The sequence below is a fragment of the Podarcis bocagei genome (genome assembly GCF_964188305.1).
Source record: "Podarcis bocagei genome assembly, chromosome: 4".
Classification (NCBI taxonomy): domain Eukaryota; kingdom Metazoa; phylum Chordata; class Lepidosauria; order Squamata; family Lacertidae; genus Podarcis; species Podarcis bocagei.
The window spans coordinates 71,976,793-71,989,555 of NC_138128.1; the positions used below are offsets into that span (position 1 = coordinate 71,976,793).

The 12,763-nt window shown below is 46.1% G+C and overlaps 1 long non-coding RNA gene across 1 annotated transcript; it reads left to right on the forward strand.

Annotated features, from left to right (window-relative positions):
- The first annotated feature begins 332 nt into the window (after positions 1-332).
- On the forward strand, positions 333-2,720 carry LOC308586347. Its single transcript, XR_014007835.1, has 3 exons — positions 333-799; positions 1,386-1,453; positions 2,029-2,720. It is a non-coding gene; the product is annotated as an uncharacterized lncRNA (long non-coding RNA).
- Positions 2,721-12,763: the final 10,043 nt, after the last annotated feature.

A 12,763-nucleotide genomic window follows, 5' to 3' on the forward strand; every position in this document is an offset into this window, starting at 1 on the left:
TTATTTTTAAAACGTGCACCCTGGTTTATCTTCCTAAGAAATCAAAGCAGCTAGCCACATGAAGACCAGTAACACAACATTGCGAATCATGTCAAGAAAGTAGCCCCAAACAGGAGCAGACAGGAGCAAAAGCAGCCAAACAGCTAGCCAAAGCTAAGCAAGCTCATAAAAGTCATAAAAAGTAGTAAAATCAGAAGCAGAACATTGAAAAGAAGAGCCTAGCCCCATCAAGGCAGCAAGGCAGCAAACAGAAGGGACCGAGACTGATAGTAAAAGGCCTCTCTGAAAAAGGCAGGTTTTATTTAGGCAACTGGAAATATTCAGGGTAGTATCCAACATTAGTTATACTCAGATTAGATCCATTTAAATCAGTGGAGTTATGTTGCTTAAATCCGCTGGTTTATGATTAACACTGGGTATGATCCTCAGTGTTGGTGCCACAACTGAAAAGGCCCTGCTTCTTATGGGTAGACTGCCAGGGACGGTTTTGTAAATCGTGTGCTCATGTGATACACCATCACTGCAAAGGCTCCGATGCATTATAAAGGCGGTCTATTCAAATAAAGTGTCGTTAATGTTTAGATGCAGGGAATACAGCATTTTCTTTTGGTCTCATATGGTGCTCCTTTTATTTTGGAACTCTTCAGCTGGCAGCCCAGCAGGTGAATGAGGAGGCAACAGCAGTGAAGGGGATGAATGGCAGGGCCCCTGAATCAGAGCACACCTTGACAGATGCCTCAATCATGCTGGTCCTAGGCATCATCCCTGGTTGGCGAGAGAATATGCAGCAGAAACTCAGGCGTTGAGTGGAATGCAGGCGTGGGGTGGGGGGAGATGGGAAGACATATGGAAGATGGAGGTCTTTAAGTTGCCCAGGTCCCCGAACCACTTAGGCCCTTAAAACTAAGAACTAGCACCAGACCTGTTTCCTCCCAAGCTGTACCTGTACTGTTCTTGAAGCCAGTAATTCAGCTACAACCTGACCATTTCTCTACATCTAACTTTAATAAAAAATAAAAATGTGGCATTTTCTGAAAATGGTTTCTTCAAGCGTCCCCTGAAAAGTCTGGCAAATGCTCTAGCATTGCGTTTACCTAGGAAGCATGCTGTATTAGCCGATTTACGTTTTGCAAAGTCAAAGAAAAGGAACTGGACAAGTTAAGCATTTGACGCCACTGGACCCTAGGATGCAAATGAGTTTTATATGCTACAGATGGCGCACCATCTGTGCCCTGGGCTCAGCCTCGGGATCTGTTTTTAATGCCAGGGCTCTGAGTCCTGGAAAATGTGAAATAATCCTAACAAAACATGCCTTTGAGCATGTGCAGAGTGTCCCCTGCTCCCCACGGCCAACAAATAACTGCGGCCTTTCTCCACATGCCTAGGGCTATGGAACGGGGGCTTCTAGGACAGATGGCATCCTTGACCCCAGGCACACCTCTCCTGTTTGAATGTAAGCGCTGGTTAGAGAAAGAGGGAAGGAATTAGGCCAGCTAGTTCTATTTGTAGATGCCACTAATGACTCAGCATGTCACCTTGGTGGCAACAAGGAGGAACCGGGTTTTTGCTCCAGTGAATCAATCTATAAAAGATTTTAAAACTGTGTCTGATGCCTGCGCGGTGCTCTCAGACAGGTTTATACCTGAATGGTGCTCCTGTATGTCCAAATCTGCAATTTATTATCAAACAGCCAAAGATCAGAATTTGTTAAAGGCTGGGGAGCATTTCCCATGGAAATGTAAGCATCTGTATTAACTCATTGATAGCACACCCTCAATGTTTATTTTACTGCATTACTAAGGATAACTTTGATCATTGTGGAAGTCAGTATATATTTTTGAGCACTGTCCCTTCCTAAGGGATTAGTTTAGGAATGATGGAGCGGAAGATACATACTTCTAGGCAAAGGCTTCAAGTGGCTGAGGGACACAGATTTAAGCTCAACCTGTTATTTTGCCCATGATTCTTGTGCCGGCCGCAGATTATTTGTGGGGGGACTCGTACATCATTTGACCTCAATTTTCTCAGGACAATCGGTCCACTACAGCTGACCTCAATTCCATCCACTGAAGTCATTTGTGTTGACTACAGACAAGCTGGCGACAGTTCAGGGGGGGCTTGATTCGCGTTCATCATCGCCGACAGCATAGGTGACCTGCGAAGCAAATGGCGAGAGGCACGTTGTGAAGGGAAAGGTGCTGAGAACAGGAAGGACGGTTGCAGTCTGCACAGGACTACCTGTGATTACTGAATGTGTCGATAATACACAGGATGGCTCTCTTTGCTGCCTGGGGAGGGCGCTGTTCAGTATTGGGACTCCAGCCTGCAGGGAAAAGGCTAACCCTTTACCACCACCACCCCGGCACCCACCCAACAGCTTATTTCTCCTTGTTCAAATAGCAGTTGTGGGTGGGTGGGAAAGCAGTATTCATTAGGCCCAATGGCACAAAGAATGAAAGAGATCTAAGAAGACCCCACCCTAGCCCTGCTTATTCCTGGGGAAGAGGAAGGAGACACAACCACAACCACAACATTCTCTTGTCCATGGTTCTGGCAACAAGGACTTCAAAGCAGTCAAAAGCTTACCCTCCTTTTCCAGTACAGTCTCCCACACTGCTCTCAGGTTTCAGCCTTGCTGAATCTTTTAAGTGGCCAAAATCTTTCAAGTGAAGATTTGCATCCCAGTCTGTATCCATAACAGACTCAACAACGATGTTGGTTTTTTTAATCAAGGCTTTTTCATTATTGGGTTGTTTTTTTAATTGACAAATTGCCTTGGGATAATTTTTTATGAAAAGCTATCCGTAAATGAAATAAACTGATTGCCCATTATATATTGTCAGCGAAATAATTTCCTCACGCGAAAGCAAATTCATGTAGGTTTTCATTCTTTGCGAGGAGGCGGGGGCGGGGAGAGATGGTGTCTTTATGTTGATTCACATTTACTTGCATCATATTAGGAGACAAAGCAACATTTTGTGGGGGAACGGAGTTTTGTCGATTATTGGTAATTGTCAAGCGGCTAAATCAGTGTTCCCCAACTTTGGGCCTCCAGCTGTTTTTGGACTACAACTCCCATCATCCCTCGCTAGCAAGACCAGTGGTCAAGGATGATGGGAATTGTAGTCCAAAAACAGCTGGAGGCCCAAGGTTGGGGAACACTGGGCTAAATAAATGAATAAAAGCAACAGCTGGGGGGAAAACCAACAGCCTAAAACTAATGAAACATTAGCATAAAAGCCACATAGAACAGGGACTGATCTTATGGGTTAAAGCATGCTTCCTCAGCCCTCCAGATGTTTTTGGCCTTCAACTCCCATGATCCCTAGCTAGCAGGACCAGTGGTCAGGGATGATGGGAAATGTAGTCTCAAAACATCTGGAGGGCCGAGGTTGAGGAAGCCTGGGTTAAAACCTGGGCGAATGGATAAGTCTTTGCAGGATGTCTTCAGCACCTGATGGTTGCTACTTCACATATGGCAGAAGGAAGGGCATTCCATAATACAGGGGTAATGGCAGAAAATGCCAATTTTTCAGGCCGCCGCTCAATAATATTATTTAGGGGGCGGTGTCACACGTAGAATTTCCCCACAAGTAGAATGTTGGCTGGATGTCCGCAACAGACCATGGAGCTACCTAGCAGGAGGTTGGATGGAGTTGGCTCTGAGGCCGTCCACCCCCAAAGGATTTAGAAGGATTCTAGCCTGTGATGTTAGAATCATGACTTGCAGGTCCTTCTGGTGCTCCAGGTAGGAATAGGGTGTTGGTGCCTTACCTGCAGGGTTCCTGTCATTACATGTCACAAGAGACCACCTGAGGAGCCCATCTTGCCATTTCTCAGTCTCACGGTATAAGGCTGCTTGTGTATGCAATGAGAGGGAGAGGTGGGGAAATAGAAACATCCTTCCTTTTATGTTTTTAAGCAGAGGTTGGATGGCCATTGGTCATGTATGATCTAGTTGACATTGAGGTTGCATTAGATGACCCTCGGTGTCCCTCTGCAATTCTATGATTCTATGTATTTGTTTATTTTATCAACTTAGATGCCCCTTGCCAGCTCTACAGCTCCTAAAAGTGGCTGGCTATGACATTAAAATAACAAATAGTCATCCCATGTCTGCCTTGATAGAAAAGTCTATCCGGGTTCTAACTGGGTAAGAAGAGAAAGCTGAATATAAATCTAGATACAGAAAGAAATGTAAATCCTGGTTCTCTAAGCCTAACATCAGTTGATATACCTGTCTTTGGACCTTATGATTTACTGATGGCCAGTTTTCCTTAATTTCAAATTTCATTTCCCCCCGCTTCCTGCAACTCTTGATGGCTGCATCCAAGAGATGTCTTTCCTCAAAAGCTGAAAAATAGCATTTTATTGCAGCTTCCTGTTGTTTCATTCCTGTGAATGGGCCTCTGTACCTTCAGTCTCTAGAACACTTGAACCAGTCTTTCTCAGAACCATCAATGGCAGCATAACACTGTTTCTGTTTTCACCTTGCTTTTTACCCTGTGCTGTTGTTCCGGAAAAAACAAGTCCACCGGAACTGAATATAATCCCTGCATCAGATACACACTTGACTGAAGGCAGAGCTGAGAGGGTGGGTTTAGACTCCTCACAGGGATCTTTGGGAGGAGGGGAGGTGCTGAGTAACAGTTAAGAGTTACTGCAAATTAAAAACAGCTTTCCTCTCCAAGGACGTCATGTAGGCAACAGTTGAAGCTGTGCATTGTGGAAAGATAGAGTCAGTTACAGAGTAATGTTGGGATCCTATGCCCACTCACTTGAGAATAAGCCCCATTGAACCGAAAGCAACTTACATCTGAGTAGACTTGCATAGGATGGGGTCTTGCAAGGGCTGAAAAATACTTAAGTATGGATCATAATTTAAACACTGCCATTGCAGCCCTCTGCACGCTTGGTGGCAAGCAGGATTTACCCCCTAGCCAGGGTGCAAGCAATTTATTATGGTATTATTCTGTAGCTATAGCTTCCCCAAACCTTCTTCATTTAAAACCAAATTTGAAAAAAAACACACAACAGCACTATGTTCTGTCATCTTTTGTAGAGTAAGTAAAATGCTGGGTATTTTTGTAACAGAGGATTCAAACAGTCCTGACCTCAACTTTAAAACCAAATGCAAAAGCTACATTTATTGCAAAACAGTTTCCATTTCTTTTCTACTTTCTACCCCACCGTTGGTGGCCTAAAGACTAGTGTTACAACACTGGAAGGAGCACATGTCTCCATACACCCCGGCCAATTCCTCAGTGATCAGAAGACGTAACTTCTTTTGTGATTTATGAAAAAGTCACCTGAAGCAGGTGGCAAAAAGGGAAGAAACACTCAGATAGTGGGGACCCGGACTTGGAATTGTTTACAAGTAATGACCAGCAGGCTTTCCTGGAACATATTTTTCCTTTTCTCTCTCCCTTCGCCACCTGCTTCCCATTTTGGTTTTGTTCTGATTGCATTTACTTTTACAGTGGTACCTCGGGTTACATACACTTCAGGTTACAGACGCTTCAGGTTACAGACTCCGCTAACCCAGAAATAGTACCTCGGGTTAAGAACTTTGCTTCAGGATGAGAACAGAAATCGTGCTCAGGTTGCGCGGCAGCAGCAGGAGGCCCCATTAGCTAAAGTGATGCTTCAGGTTAAGAACAGTTTCAGGTAAAGAACAGACCTCCGGAACAAATTAAGTACTTAACCCGAGGTACCACTGTACTATAAATCAATAACATTTAAAAACAAAAACAAAAAACAGTTTCACATTCCATCTGAACCCTAAATTGTGGTTTGTCTTAATTGTGTTTTGTTGAAACAGGCCAGCTTCATAAACCATGGTTTGAAGTTGGCTTGTTTCAAACTATCCGTATTTAGATTAATTGCAGTTTGTTAGATTTGAAGAAGACAACACGCTGTAGTTAGTAAGACAATGGAAGTGAAAGCTTCCAATCTCCTCCTTGTGGCTGTCTAGAGAAGGAGAGCATTTGACCCCAGGTTTTTTTTCCTTTAATGATAAACCATGGTTATTGTGATGCTCAAAAGTAGCCAGAGAATTGAAGACAAGAAGACAGAAGCATTATTTTTTTTATATAATGTGTACAACATAGGTGCATCACACTATTATACGGTTACCAGATGTCCCTGGTTCCCGGGGACAGTCCCTGGATTTGCAAATCTGTCCCCAGACAAATTCCGTCCCTGGAATGTCCCCAGATTTGAAAATCTGTCCCTGGGAAACGTGGCAGTGGCAGCCTCAGCAGCCCAGAGCCAGCCTGGTAGCGCAGTTGGCTCTGGCTGGCTTCAGGAACTGCTCGCTGACGCCGCCACTGCCAAAGGAGAATCGGGGATGTTTGGTGGTACAGATCTCCAGCCCCCTTCGCCCTTTGTTTTGGCAGATCAAGGGAGGCTTGGGAGTCGCAGGTGGGTGGCTGTTGCCCAGGAGGGGCGCAAGGCACACGGTTTCTCTGCCAGGCAAGGTGCAAAGCCCTTCTTTCGCACCCTGTGAAACATAAATGCACAGAGTTTTAAAAAAAACTGGGTAATGGCCACCCACCCGCGACCCCTGAGCCTCTCCCGATCAGTCAAAAGAAAGGGGGAAGGGGGAGGAGATCAGGGGAGGCTCGAGAGTCACGGGCGGGCAGTGGCCATTGCCCAGTTTTTTAAAAACTCTGCGCATTTATGTTTCACAGGGTGCAAAAGAAGGGCTTTGCACCTTTATACAATATGCATGTGTGCTTGGGCCCAGGGTCTTTTGCCTCACCATCCCCACTACTGACTCCCTGTTGCCACTCAGCTTCAAAAAAAAAAAAAAAAAAGGATCCCCGGATTCATTGAAAAAAATCTGGTAACCATACACTACTATCCCTCATATTTTAGTGATTCTTTAAAATCCTGCAAAGTTGGGTTGACCAGAGATGAGGGTGGCATTTAACTAACATTTACTCATAGTAGATCCATTGAAATTGATGGACCTAACTTAGTTATGTATATTCGTTTCCAGAGGTCTACACTGAGTAAAACTTTGTTGAATTCTATCCTGAGTATCACATGGGGAAGAATGCCCGTCTTGCATTACTTTCACCTCTCGGGAATTATTGCTTGTCTCCAGTCTGAGGAGGATCAGATCACACCTCACTTTACTTTGAGGAAAGTACAATTAGGAATTCAGTTCTGGTGCTTGATCTTGTGCAGAGTAAAGAACACTGTGCGAACCAGCAAGTGAAGCTTTTATCAGCATGGAGATCAACACAATCACTTGTCAGTGCCTACAGATCAAGCTGTTTTTAGAGGCACAGCTACAGTGGCTGGCTGAAAAACTGGCAAGCCAATCTTCATGCAGCTTTAAAGGAAGGGGAAAAAAACCCCAATGTTTGCATGCCCAGTCAGATCTAGCATACCTACATCTACTGCTCCGTAAGAAAAACAACAGCAATTTGACTTTTTTTTAAACTGCCATTAAGTTCTTCCTTATAGATACAACTTTCTGGAAGAAGGGAGCAGGGGCATTTCCAAAAAAAAAAGGGGGGGCTATATAGAAAGAAGAGGCACCCAGCGACTTTAATTCCAAGAAATGGGCAAATAGAAAAGAAAGCAATCTGAAGCACTGAAGGTGACTCATCCAAGCTGATGGATGCTTGTTTCCCTTTGGGGCAAGTTGGGGCATGTGTCTGCTGTGGTTTCAACCTGCTCTTACCTGTGGCTTCATTTGGTCTTTTGGATCATTAGGCATGCAGAGATCCCCTGCGAGCATGAAGGCCAGATTATCCACGGTGTAATTGCAGCAGGGCCCATGCCTGCAAGGGGTCCTTGCCGTCTGAACTTTCATTATATATGTATATGTCCCTTCCTGGAGGCGAGATATGAATTAAAATGTGTAACCTGACAGGGGAGCAGGTTTTCCAGAAGTTGGTGACACAGGTTTCATGCAGAACACTTCCAGAAGTCTGAAGGACCTCCCACCCTGACTGGCCCTGAAGTCATCGTCTCCCGCTCTCATTGGCTTTCAGAGGCAAAAGGTGGCAAAGGAGCATATTCTGTTGCCTAGGAGGAAAATGATGCCAGAGGTCGCTTCCTCCCTCACCAGGGCTTTTTTTGTTTTCAACTGGAAATCACTGAAACTCAGTTCTGGCACTTCTCAGGTGGGCGTCATTGCCCTCCAAGTGTCCCTATTTTCCAGTGACACCCCTGATTTAGAGAAGCTGTCCCTGTTTCTGATTTGATCCCGGAATGTCCCACTTTTCCTTAGGACATCCCTATTTTCTTTGGAGAAATGCTGGAGGGTGTGGAGTTATCTGACCTCCAAGCCATCTGAAGGCAATACTCTATAGGGAAGGCTTTGTTTTTTAAAAAAAGTTTAATGTTTTATTCTGTTTTTATATATGTTGGAAGCTGCCCAGAGTGGCTGGGGCCACCCAGCAAGATGTGTGGGGTATAAATAGTAAAATTATCATTATGGAATGAGACGTCCTTGTTTTCATCGGAGAAATGTTATAAGAGAACAGGGGGGCGTTCATGGTGAGTTCCAGAACCTCTTTTTCTAGAAAAACAGCACTGGTTGTCACTCACTCACTTTTATGTGTTGGTTTGCATACTTCCTGTGGACGAGAGTGATTTTGAGGTAGGTGGAAGCAAACTAGAGAGCTGGTAGGTTCCTTCCCAGTCTTTAAGATACCACAAGACTTTTCTTTGTGGTACCTTCTTTCATGTGTTGCGTTGCCCCAGGGACCCCAACCACCTGGATCTGACCTTGGTAAGTGCATGCACAAGTTCTGTTTCATGTCCCCCAACATGGTACTTTAGCAAAGTATACCCATGAACAGGCCAGAGTTTTAGTATAGCCCAGTTTTATCCTTTTGGCCAGTTGCCCGGACTGGAGGATGTGAAGCTCTCCCACAAATTGTGTCCTCGGTGTTATCATCATTATTTCCTCTCCTTTTCTACAGAGGAAAACCAGCAGATTGTAACCTTCAGGGAGGTTGTTCTTCAAACACAGCGGCAGTCGATGCTATCTGACGGAGCGGACTCTGGCCCATGGAAGATGGCAAGGAGAGACGTCCTTCCTTGTTGGTGTTGGCATTGTTTTGAAGCAAATTGGTCAACGTTGGGTTTGGGGGATAGCTATGACCCTAGGTTTGAGTAGCAGTTGCTCAGTTTGTGGGGCACAGCAAAACCTGGGGGTTTCACTAAAAAAATAATACAAAACAACTGCAACAGTTTGGCACCAGTTTGGAGGGGGTCCCAAATTTTGGGGTTCATTAATGTTAAGTACGAACCCCGTTTTTGATGTATCAGTTGCTCAGTTTGTGGGGTGCTGCAAAATGTGGGGTTTTCGCTGCAAAACAACCTGCGAAACTTGTGACGTAGGTTTGGAGAGGATCCCAAATTTGGGGGTTCGTAGTTAATTTTCCTGCGGATAAGCCACCTTTGGATTTGGTCTCCTCTTGGTTGTTTATCCGCTAAATTGGTTGGCTATTTGACCTTTTGCTGAACTTTGCCCTGATATCAGTATTAGTGAAGGCTGGGTTATCAATCTTTTAAATGAGTAAATAAAGATTGATTAAAAGATTTATATGCCGCTCTTAACTTTCCAGATCCTAAAACCACTGATGGCTGCCAAGATAAGCATGTAAATAAGAAGGGCACAAATGAATTCAGCAGAGCCCTCAAATGCAAATGCTTAACCCAGCAGAAAGCAGCAAAAGCCACTGGAATTAAAACCAGGCAGATCACATGGTGGAAGAAAAGCCTAGGCGAATTATGGCAGCGATCCTGGCAGTCAGAATGAACCTAGTGACACTATTTTTGCCCTTGTGCAATTGGCTCATTTCTCCCGCCTCCCCGTCTGCTTTTGTCTGCTGTGTCTGCAGTAGCCGGGATTCATTTGGAAGGAGATCAAACTCCAGAGCAAAGTAGCACAGACTGGGGTACTACCATCCCTGGAAATGGTTAAAAACAAAAACAAAAATTCTTGGGCTCCCAGGGACGTGCCTTTTGAGGCAGAAGAGGCACTCCCCCCCAAAAAAAAACCCCTAGCCCTCCCACCCAGCTCCAAGGCAGGCATGTGCTGAGGTCAGTGATTTTTGCTCATCTGAGGGAGGGGATGGGGGGGGGGGGTCTGCTGAAATTGCACAGCAAAAGAAAGAAGCAGGAGCAGCTATTCAGAAGTGCAGGAGATGGGACAGTCCTGGGAACTCCCTGAGGGCTGAAGGGATGCACTTAAAGGATGACTGAAAAAGCCTTCCTGCCTGCATTTATCAAGTTCTTCCTGTGTGCCAGGAAGGGAACCTGTGGCCCTCCAGATGTTGTTAAACTCTGGTACCCATAAATCCCAGGCATCATTTCTAATGGACAGGGAGGCTAGGAGCCGAAGTCCAGCAGCAACAGGAGGGCCAGGCTTGCTTTATGCCTCCATGAAGCATTCTCACATTTTTCAGAAACAGCCACTGAGGTGGGATTTTTTTTTTGGGGGGGGGAACAGATGGCAAGGAGACAACAGTGTTCTCCTCCTCCTAAGTATTCATGTTGCACTGTGGAGTAATGTGAATAAAAAGGTAAGTCTCTGCCCCAAGGAACTACAGATCAATAGTAGGAGGGACAAGAGGGAAGGGAGTTTGTTGTTGTCTGCCTTGAGAGACAATGGAGTGAACCACTCAGGGTGAAGTGGAACTGCTGAATGTTAACAGCTCCTGCTGTGGCTGCAGAGACGGGTAGCTCATAACTGCTACCTCCCCTGCATTGCTTTTGCTGTGTTAGCAGCACCAAAGTGACCTCTCTGGGGAACAAGCCTGGACAGTGTGTACGGGGGTCCAGGGCTGCCCAGACGACAATATCCCCCTCTTGGCCTTGCTGAGGTGGTCCACAGGAAAGCAGAGCAAGACGTTTGTCACCAGCTTGGCTGCAGGAGTCGCCGGAAGGAGGCCTACAAGCCACCATCCAACCATCTCAGGGACTCCAGATTTGTGTAGGGTTCACTGATGAGAAAATACACATGGGTTGCAGATGGCTCCCAGGGCTAGGTTTAGGGGCAGACAACCCAGCTAACTGCCTGAAGCATTAGGCCGAGAGGATGCCAGGCTTGGGGTGCCAAGCAGCTGAGCTTGGTAGTGCAGACATGTCACCTATGGCTGGGGGGGGGGGAGGCTTTGCATCCTCAAATATTCTTGCCTGGCTGGAGTATGTTCTTGAACTCTGATTATGTCTTTTGCTGGTCTGGGTGGATGCTAGAGAGGGATGTGCTAGTGTGTGGAGAAACTAGCCTCCTGTACAAATGGTACATTCCAAAGCCTTCACCAGCTTGTTGCTTCCCTTGTAGTTGAACAACTCCTTAGACATGTAAAGAGGATGCTTAACAAGAGCAGTTCCTTCTGTTACAGACTCCAACCTTACAGATACGAAACCTCCCTGCAGGTGACCCAAAGAAATCATCCAAATCAACCCCCACAACCATATATAGTGTAACGATTCTAATAAAGGTAAAGGTAAAGGTACCCCTGCCCGTACGGGCCAGTCGTGACCGACTCTGGGGTTGCGTGCTCATCTCACTTAAGAGGCCGGGAGCCAGCGCTGTCCGAAGACACTTCCGGGTCACATGGCCAGCGTGATGAAGCTGCTCTGGCGAGCCAGCCCCAGTGCAGTGCACGGAAATGCCGTTTACCTTCCCGCTATAAAGCGGTACCTATTTATCTATTCGCACTTAGGGGTGCTTTCGAACTGCTAGGTGGGCAGGAGCTGGGACCGAAAGACGGGAGCTCACCCCACCGCGGGGATTCGAACCTCTGACCATACGATCAGCAAGTCCTAGGCACTGAGGTTTTACCCACAGCGCCACCCGCGTCCCTTTTAACGATTCTAATACAGCATAATAAAAGCATGATAATGAACAAAATCAATACAATAACCATTATACAAACACACCCTAAAGCCCAGGTTGCATTCCTGCATCATTCATAGAATTAAATATGCCTATATGCCTGGGAGAATATGTCTTGTCTGACTGGCACCATCAGTAAAGGACACTGGAGCCGAAGTCTGAGGCCCCACTCAGCAGAATGAATTGGAGAGCTCCCCAATGTGGCAGGGCTGGTCTGCCACACTTTGAAGGAATGCAAAATAATGCACATTGCCATCTATAAAGAGGATGCTGTGCATAAGACCAGTAAGCCCCGAATTGAGCCTGTATCTCAGGTCAGAGTCCATGCATAGCAGGGCCACAAGGGAGGCAGAAATTGTTTCACCACTTCTTTGGGCACCCAAGGGCCACAACCAGTTTTTAGGGGACATAGAGATGGCTGTACCTTCTGTGCATGCCAAAATAAGGAGGTCCCAGGGAGATTCTTCTGGTGTTTGGATTTTGCTTCCTGACTCCAGAGCAATCCTCAATAGCTCAAGGGATTGAGAGGAAATCTAAAGCTGGGCTTCTTGCCAGAAGTAGCTGGTCTAGACAGAGATGGTCTCCATTTCCCCGCCCCCCTTCGCCTCCCCTCCTAGCTGCCAAACCGGTCTCCATGAATGCTAATTCTTCATGCACCCGGTCGGCTAGCTTCATAAAACAGCATCCAGACAGCCAAGCACGAAGGGCAAAGGGCATTTCTCTGCTGGATTCATTTCTACGCTATTCCCGGTGTTGTCTAAATTGGGGGCCTTTTTTGTTGTTGGTGGTGCATAGCTGCACTTATGCGTGCCATCTCATCGTCTGGGCGGTCACATTGCTGGAGCGTGAGGGTGCTGGATCATGTATCGCCTCCCAGAGAACGGAGGACAA